Here is a 7882-nt window from a genome sequence, read left to right on the forward strand (position 1 = left end):
TTTAGGGCTCTTGTACATAGGGTCGCTGTGAGTCGCAAGTGACTTGATGGCACATAACAACAACACAACAACAGAGTCTATCAACCTTCTCATTAAACACAGGTCCATGCCTACCTTGAAAACTTGAGGTCATCTTTTGGCTGACAGTCATCTGGCCTAGCTTGACTGATTTAAGGAGTAACAGATCTCAAGAGACCTATTAGTATTTAAAAGACACAGAGAAAAATGGAATGACTTCAATCCTGTTTCTGAATTCTGTTATCAAAACCCAACAAGGAAAGAAGTGTATATATAAAATGTAGATAAATCTCACATCTTACAGTATGAACAGTGAATCTGGTAGTATATTGCATAAAATACATAATCATATGCAATTTATTCCCGGGATACCAACTTGGCTTTATTAGAATGAATTAACCTCACTCATATATGGTAAAATTAAGTCATACAGATTAAATTCATTACCCCCTGTTCAGCCTGCTAAATAAGTGATATAAGACTTGCTTCCAGGATGGCCTGACTGCAAAGTCATTCTTTTTCCTTTAAGGGAAGAACCATGTGGAGGTGGAAACTTGAGTCAAAAGCCCTAAACCTTTTTTTGTAAAGCCCTAAACCTTAATAAAATTCCTCAGTGCACTTTAATATTCTACCCTCCACAACTACCATCTTCATCTAAAAGGCACATTTCCAAGCTAAGCAACATGCTTTGGTTTCTTTTCTTGTCTCCACCCTCCATCTTCTTCCTGTATTCTACCCCTATCTCTTCTTTTCCAGGGAAAGTTGCTGCTTCCCTTCCCAGCCAGGAAATTTTATGGAGACAAAAGCGCCACCTATCGACCACCTTGTGTGCATCTGGTGTGATAATGCAATGCAGTATGTTGCTGTAGAGTCAGAAACGGACTCTCCAGCCAGTTTTCAGAGGCTCTAAATTGCAAGGAAGGACATTACCCACTCCTGTGGAGCAATTGGTAGTTAGAACTGTCTGTCTTTGGCTTGGAAGCGCAATGCCCACTATGGGCATCTCTAACTTAAGCAGGAAGTCAGTGGAATGAAGCCAGGATTCATGGGGTAGGGCTGGTGGCTGGTGGCTAATAAGCCCTTGCTTGTAGCCAAGAACACAACTGTTTAATGTGGAAGAGGAAAACTGGTTGCTGTTTCTCCAGAGGAGAGATCTCAGGCTCCTCTGGAAAGCCCTTCCATATCCTCCATCCTCCTCTACCCTTCGATTTATCCCTAACCTCACTGAAGAAAGCCTGGGAAGGGAGATGAGAAGGCTGGTCTTAGACTCTGGGAATGGATCTTCTGTGGCTGGAAATACAGCAAAAGGTGCTGGGCTGAGGGCAGGACAGCCTACGTGAATGTCTTCTACAGCAATTTATGACACCCCTCAAGTGCCTTGGAGGTGCTTGGCGCTGTCCAAGAAACCTTGCATATCTCTACTTCATCCCAAATGACAATGTACTGAACTGGGTGCTTTATAAGATGCAGGGGTTGCTAGGCTACCTACCTTCTTCCCTCATTGATTCAAGTCCTGGTCCTCATCTCAGCCTCACTCTCCTCTGAAAACAGAATGAGCTCTATTCTCACCACCTCTCTAGTGATGGATTTTGTAATCCCTGAAGCCATTGTGATGGTGGGATTTTATGGAAGGATTTTCAGCTTTGCCTGGCTGGAATCTTTCTAGAAGAGGGCCTATCTCATGGTCTCCCCCTGCTGGGCAGGCTTGGATCCCCCCTCAAACCTGATTTAGATAGATTTGGCCGGAGCTGCTCTTTATCAGGAAGTTGGATTTGGGGATTAGCAGGTCAACAGTGCCTTCTTTACTGAATGTATTTAATTGTTGACTAAAAGTCCTACCCATTAAATTGTGGTTCAGTTGTAAGAGACAGGTGTAATTTGGACCCACCAGTCTGGTGGTACAGTCTGTAGGGAGTTGCACTGCTAACTCTAAGGGGTGCCTCTCTGGCAATTCAACCTCACCAGCAGCTCCTCATGAGAAAGATGGGCAGTCTCCACCCAGGCAGTCCAGAGCCTCTGAAAACCTGATGGAGGGTCAGCTATGATTTAGTTCTTTGGAGATGGCTGTGAGAATGTGTTGCTCCATGAGAGAAAAGACCTAATGGCCTGCCTCCATAAAGTTAACAGCCTGAGAAATTCTATAGGGAAACTCTACCCTAGAGGGTTAAGAGTTGGAATCTATTCAATGGTATTCAATGACCACAGGGTACTACATGTATTTTGTCTTAAACAATTAAAACAGTATTTGGTGAAATCTTTCTTTCACCTTTGTTCCAAATTTCCCCAACAAATAGTCAACTATTAATTTATTTCTTCTATTACTCTTATCTCCTTGTACATACAAGCCAATATAAATAGGCATTCTTTTCTCATTTTTAAAATGCACAAAAGAAAGCATAATGTTTACACGCTTCTGCATGTATACTTTCAACATTTTATTTTGGCTTTCTGTCTAGATAATCCATAAAGAACATCTCTATTCTATCTTACATAGGGTGCTATTCCATTATGGGGAACTCGGGTGGCCTGGTGGTAAGAAGCTGATTTGTAATCCCAAAGGCAAGAGAAGGCTAGGTAATCTTCCAATTTACTGCCTCTGAAAAGTTGATGGAAGATAAAACTATGAGCCTGGTCTAACTCAACAGCACACAATATCCCATTATACCATTTGCTCAAGCAGCCCCACTATTCACATTTACATCATTTCCAACCTTTTGGCATTGCAAATAGTGCTACAAGGAAACTGTGTACATTTATACTACCTGTACAAACACATCTTCAGGAAAAATTCCTAGAAGTGAATTTCCATAGAACCTTTGTTAGATCACCAAGCCCCCTGTGTGGTCACGTGGGCTCTTCTGGCAATTGTTTCTTTTATTTTTAAAGGACCCTTGGTCATCGTGGCCAGAATTTCACCTTCTCAAAGCTCACAGTCCTTAACTCCAATGGCCTTCTCACCAGTTTTTCACCAGCACCCCTCACCAGGGGTTCTGGCTGCTGGATGTGGGAAGCCTGAGCACCTGCCATCCTCCCTCGAGTGGGGTCTCTGTCCTTACTATCCGTCTGTCCTGGGTAATGGCTCCTTCTCACATCCAGCCCCTGAACTCTGGGCGTCAGTGGCAGGTTACAGAGAGGTAGCTCTTTACAACTTTACTGTTCAGGATTCCAGGCGTCTTGCCAAACACTGCTGTCTCTCCTTCTTGCTCTCCACATCTAACACTCCAGTTGTGACTCCTTTCTTCTGATCATAGGATCATGTTTTAAGATTCATTCATCCCCCATCTCCAAATTCCCATTTATTACATCTAATTCCACAAAGCTTAGTGTCCCCAGCTTTGTGGGAGGAAGCAGACAAGTAAGATCAAATAGAGTCCCTTGCGACAAAGTGTGTATGTGACTAATAGGCAGCTGAGCCTGGGAACCTCTGGGTTGGTCTTAGACCTGTGATGTCAGCTCATGTAGCAGATGGCACTGTGCACATCTAATCCGGGTGGGAATGAGGAACACTGTCCCAGACGCCTCTGAGGAGCCTGGGCAGGCAGTGAAGTAATAGGATCCTTATTACAATGAATAGCAGCCACTCACATTTGGAACTCCAGCTATGATATAGTGGTTAAGACCGCCGATTCTGGAGCCAGGGTGTGCCTGTGTTGGCTCTGGGAATTTGGGGGAGTACCTTGGCTTCTAGAATAGTTTCTCATTTTTGAAAATGGAATGATAATAACAACCCATATTGTTGTTATGTGCTACTGAATTGACTATCATCTCATAGCAACCCTATGCACAATAGCTCTGAACACTGCTCTATCCTGAGCAGTTTGTCTCTGACAAACCTACTCTCATTACTCATAATTCATCTCATCTGGGTCTTCTTCTTTTACGTTGTTCCTCCACCCTTCCAAACATGATATTCGTCTCCAAAAACTAGTCCCTCCTGGCTATTTGCCTAATTGTCAGACAGAGTCTAAAAGGAGCAGCTTAATTTCACCCTCTCCAAGACAGATTTGTTAGTTCTCTTGGCAGTCCACGGTATGCTCAATACTCTTCTCCAGCACCACAACTCAAAGGCATTGATTCTTCTTCTATCATCCTTAGTCATTGTCCAGCTCTCTGATGCATACTAAGTAATTGTGAAGGCCAAAGCCTGGATCAGGCACACCTTAATCTGTAGATTGACATCATTGCTCTTCAGCCCTCTGGAGATGTCCCTGACAGCAGATTTTCCCTATGCAATTAATATTTTTATTTCCTGGCTGCTGGTACCAAAAGTGTTGATTGTGGAGCTGAGCAAAATGAAATTGTTAACAATCTCAATTTCTTCCCCAACTATCATGAGGCTGCCAATTGGCCCAGAGATCAGAATTTTTGTTTTCTTGATTTTAAGCTCTAATCCATATTACAAACTATAGTCCCTGACCCTCTGCGGCAAATGCTTCAGCCTCTCCTCTGTTTCAGCAAGTAAGGTTGTGTCATCTGCATAATGCAGAATGTTGATGAGTCTTCCTCTAATCCTGGTATCACATTCCTTTTCATAAAGTCCAGCTTCTTTTTTTTTAAAAAAAGAAAAGAGATGTGTCTATTCCATGATCAGTACAGGCAGCTTCTTGAATGATCTGTTCTGCATACAGATTTAAAATCTATGGAGATAGGACATAATGCATGTTGTTGTTATGTGCCATCGAGTTGCCTGTGACCCATAGCGACCCTATGTATAGTAGCTCTGAATCCAGCCCTGTATTGAGACAATCTCACTAATTCTGACACACCCAGCCCCTCATTGCCCCAGTTACTGTATCAATCCATCTCATCTGGGGTGGGTCTCTCCTGTGTTGTCTATCCACCCTTCCAAGCATGATGTCCTTCTCCAAGGACCAGTCTCTCCTGGCCACGTGCCCAAAGTATGTGAGACAGAGCTTCAAAATCCTAGCCACTAAGGAGAAACTTTGTTTCATCCTCTCCAGGAAAGAACTATTTATTTTCTTGGTAGTCCACGGTATGTTCAGACTCTTCTCCAGCACCACAACTTGAAGGCATTGATTCTTCTTCTGTCGTCCTTAGTCATCATCCAGCTCTCTGACGCAGAGCAAGTAATTGCAAAGGCCATGACCTAGATTAGGCGCACCTTAGTCTCTAGACTGACATCGTTGCTTTTCAGCACTCTGGAGAGTTCCCTAACAGCAGATTTTCCCAATGCAATTTGTCTTTTGATTTCCTGACTGCTGGTGTTAAAAGTATTGATTGTGGAGCCGAGGAAGCAAGCTGTCATTGTCAACAACCTAATAAGATGCTGCCTATTGGTCCAGTAGTGAGAATCTTTGTCTTCTTGATGTTGAGCTTCTGAAGTCCATATTGTTGTTTTATTTTTTTAGCCCATATACATTTCTTTAATGTTCCCAAGGGTAAAGTGGAAGTAGAATGAACTGTTTCTTCCTTTGGAGGGAAGGGATGGAGGCAGAAGAAATTAAATATATCAGAAGAGGAAACAATATCAGATCTATGTAACTATCTATGGCTAGAGATATACTCTGGAATTGAAGTAATATGGCACAGGTCAGCCCACACTTCTCCAGAAGCACTTGGAAGACTGCTTCTCTTGCCCCTTGAATCAGCTGAGCCCTATGGATTCATATTGCTGGAGCCAAGTGACCACCAGGGTTCTCTGTCTCCACAATACCTTGGAGATGAGAAAGAAGCCGAACTGTACTGCTCAACTTTCTAAGATTACTTCTTTACTCTCCATCTGAATGACTGCCAAGCACTATTTGCCTGGGCTGCAACAGAAGAATATGTAGAGACAAGTCTCAAAATTGAAGATTAAAAGACATATGTCTAGAGTTAGAGGAATAATGCTCACCATCACCATCCCCTCCCCTCCCACTATTCTCACCTCACTTCTCTCTCGATTCCTGCTATGTATCATACAACTCTGGCTGAGGAATGCGAGAGCACTGTGGTTTGTGGTTGTTGTCTGCCACTGAGTTGGAACAAACTCATAGCTGGCCTTCCAGTAGGTTTTCTAAGGCAATAAATTGTACAGAAAGAGACTACCTATCCTTCTTCCGAGCAGCAGCTCATGGATTCGAACAATGTCCCTTTGGGATTGCAGCACAACTTCTCACCACTGAAAATCTGGGTGAAGACTCAGGGAAGGCCTTCACTAGAACCAGGAGAGGACTGCAGAGTACAGAGGGCAGCCGGTTTTCTAAGTCTTAAAAAACCAAACAGTAGTGTAGCTTGACTAGTAAAGAATGTCTGCCTTAAGCATTATGCTTTTAAAAGATTGATCTATAAGGGATCAAATGGATAAAAACAAGATTAGATATAAATCTTAGGGACAGTAAATATATGTTTTGAGGAGGCAAAAGATCCCAGAAAAGGAGTGTGAGAATTGTTGCAACACTGGAAGGATATAATCAATGTCACTGAATTGTGCTGGTAGAAACTTAAAATTAGTGATTTTGCTGAACTTGGAGTTGGTTTGATGTGGAATACTTTGTCATAGGTGTGTCAAACACCAAAATGGTTACCCATCATGGACCGTCTTTGGAGGAGTTCCCAGGTTGATTCAGGTTTTGAAGTAGGAGTGGCATCCACTTCCTAAACCACATGCCTCTGGAAGCTCTATGAACAGAGAAATGATGTTAGTTACAGTTATAGTTCAGGTCTTTTGTTCATAGGGTCACTATGAGTCATATTTGACTTGACAGCACTTAACCATTGCCAAATGAGACAAGTGTTATTCTATTTTGGAGGAACATTCTTCTAAGTTGTATGACACTCTTCTGTCAATTTGCTGTAGTGAGGTAACTTGGGTTTGCTGTGATGATGAACTTTGTGCCACTGGAGTGTCAAATGCCAAAAAGGTTATCCAAGGTGTACAGTGTTTGGTGGAGCTCTCAGTGTAAGACAGGTTTGGAAGCAGGAATGGCATCCACTTCCTAAATCACATGCCTCTGAAAACTCTATGAACATGGAGAAAGGATGATAATTATAGAAAGGCTTCAAGTATTTTGTTCATAGAGTCGCTGAGTCGTACTTGATTCAACAGCAACAACAATATTCTTAACAACAAAAATTTAAGTAAATAATTTTTAAAAGAGAGAACTAGCTGTCACATCAGAGCTTCACACCCCACAGTGCTGTTTTGTGAGTTAGTATATGCAAATTAAGGGCATTCTGGTGGCTTAGTGGTAAGAAGTTGCACTGTCAGCCATGGGTGAAAGACAGGTAATCTCTTCCTGTGAAAATTTACAACCTCTCAAAACCTACAAGAGGGTCTGTTATGAGTTGGTTCTGACTCAACGGCACTTAACAACAGCAAAATAAGTACTATATAAATATTGGCTGTGGAAATAAATCTTTTTATTTGGGAAGGAATGTCACATTCATCAGCAACTTTGGTTTTCCCTTCAAACACATGGGGTAGGTGTAGACCGGCCTATAACTTGTTAGATGAGGAAGGGAAGAGGATCTGAGAGGAATGTGGGATCACACATAAGGGGTATACACAAAAATATATGCAGATAGTTCAAACTGGTGTCACTGATCTTGTAGACTCAAGACCCTGATTCTTGTCACTTTGTTGTTTATGACCTAGGCTTCATGACCAAGGTAGCAGGAATTAAGTGCAAACTATCTCCCTCTGAAGAAGTCTTCCAGATTGGCAGGGAAAATCTCACCTCATTGACTGAGACTTAGTCACATAGCCACACCTATGTGCAAAGGAGCTTGGGAAATATAGGTGTTACTCAGTTAAGAAATGGAGGTTTCCTGTGACTTCATCCATAGCCACTGGTGAGAGTCAGCGCCCAGAGCCATCAGGGGCTTTAAGCTCGTTGCCCACTGCTGTGGTGTGGACAGTTGA

Source organism: Elephantulus edwardii, unplaced genomic scaffold (assembly GCF_000299155.1).
Source record: "Elephantulus edwardii isolate Elephantulus edwardi_28Jun2011 unplaced genomic scaffold, EleEdw1.0 scaffold00005, whole genome shotgun sequence".
Classification (NCBI taxonomy): Eukaryota; Metazoa; Chordata; class Mammalia; order Macroscelidea; family Macroscelididae; genus Elephantulus; species Elephantulus edwardii.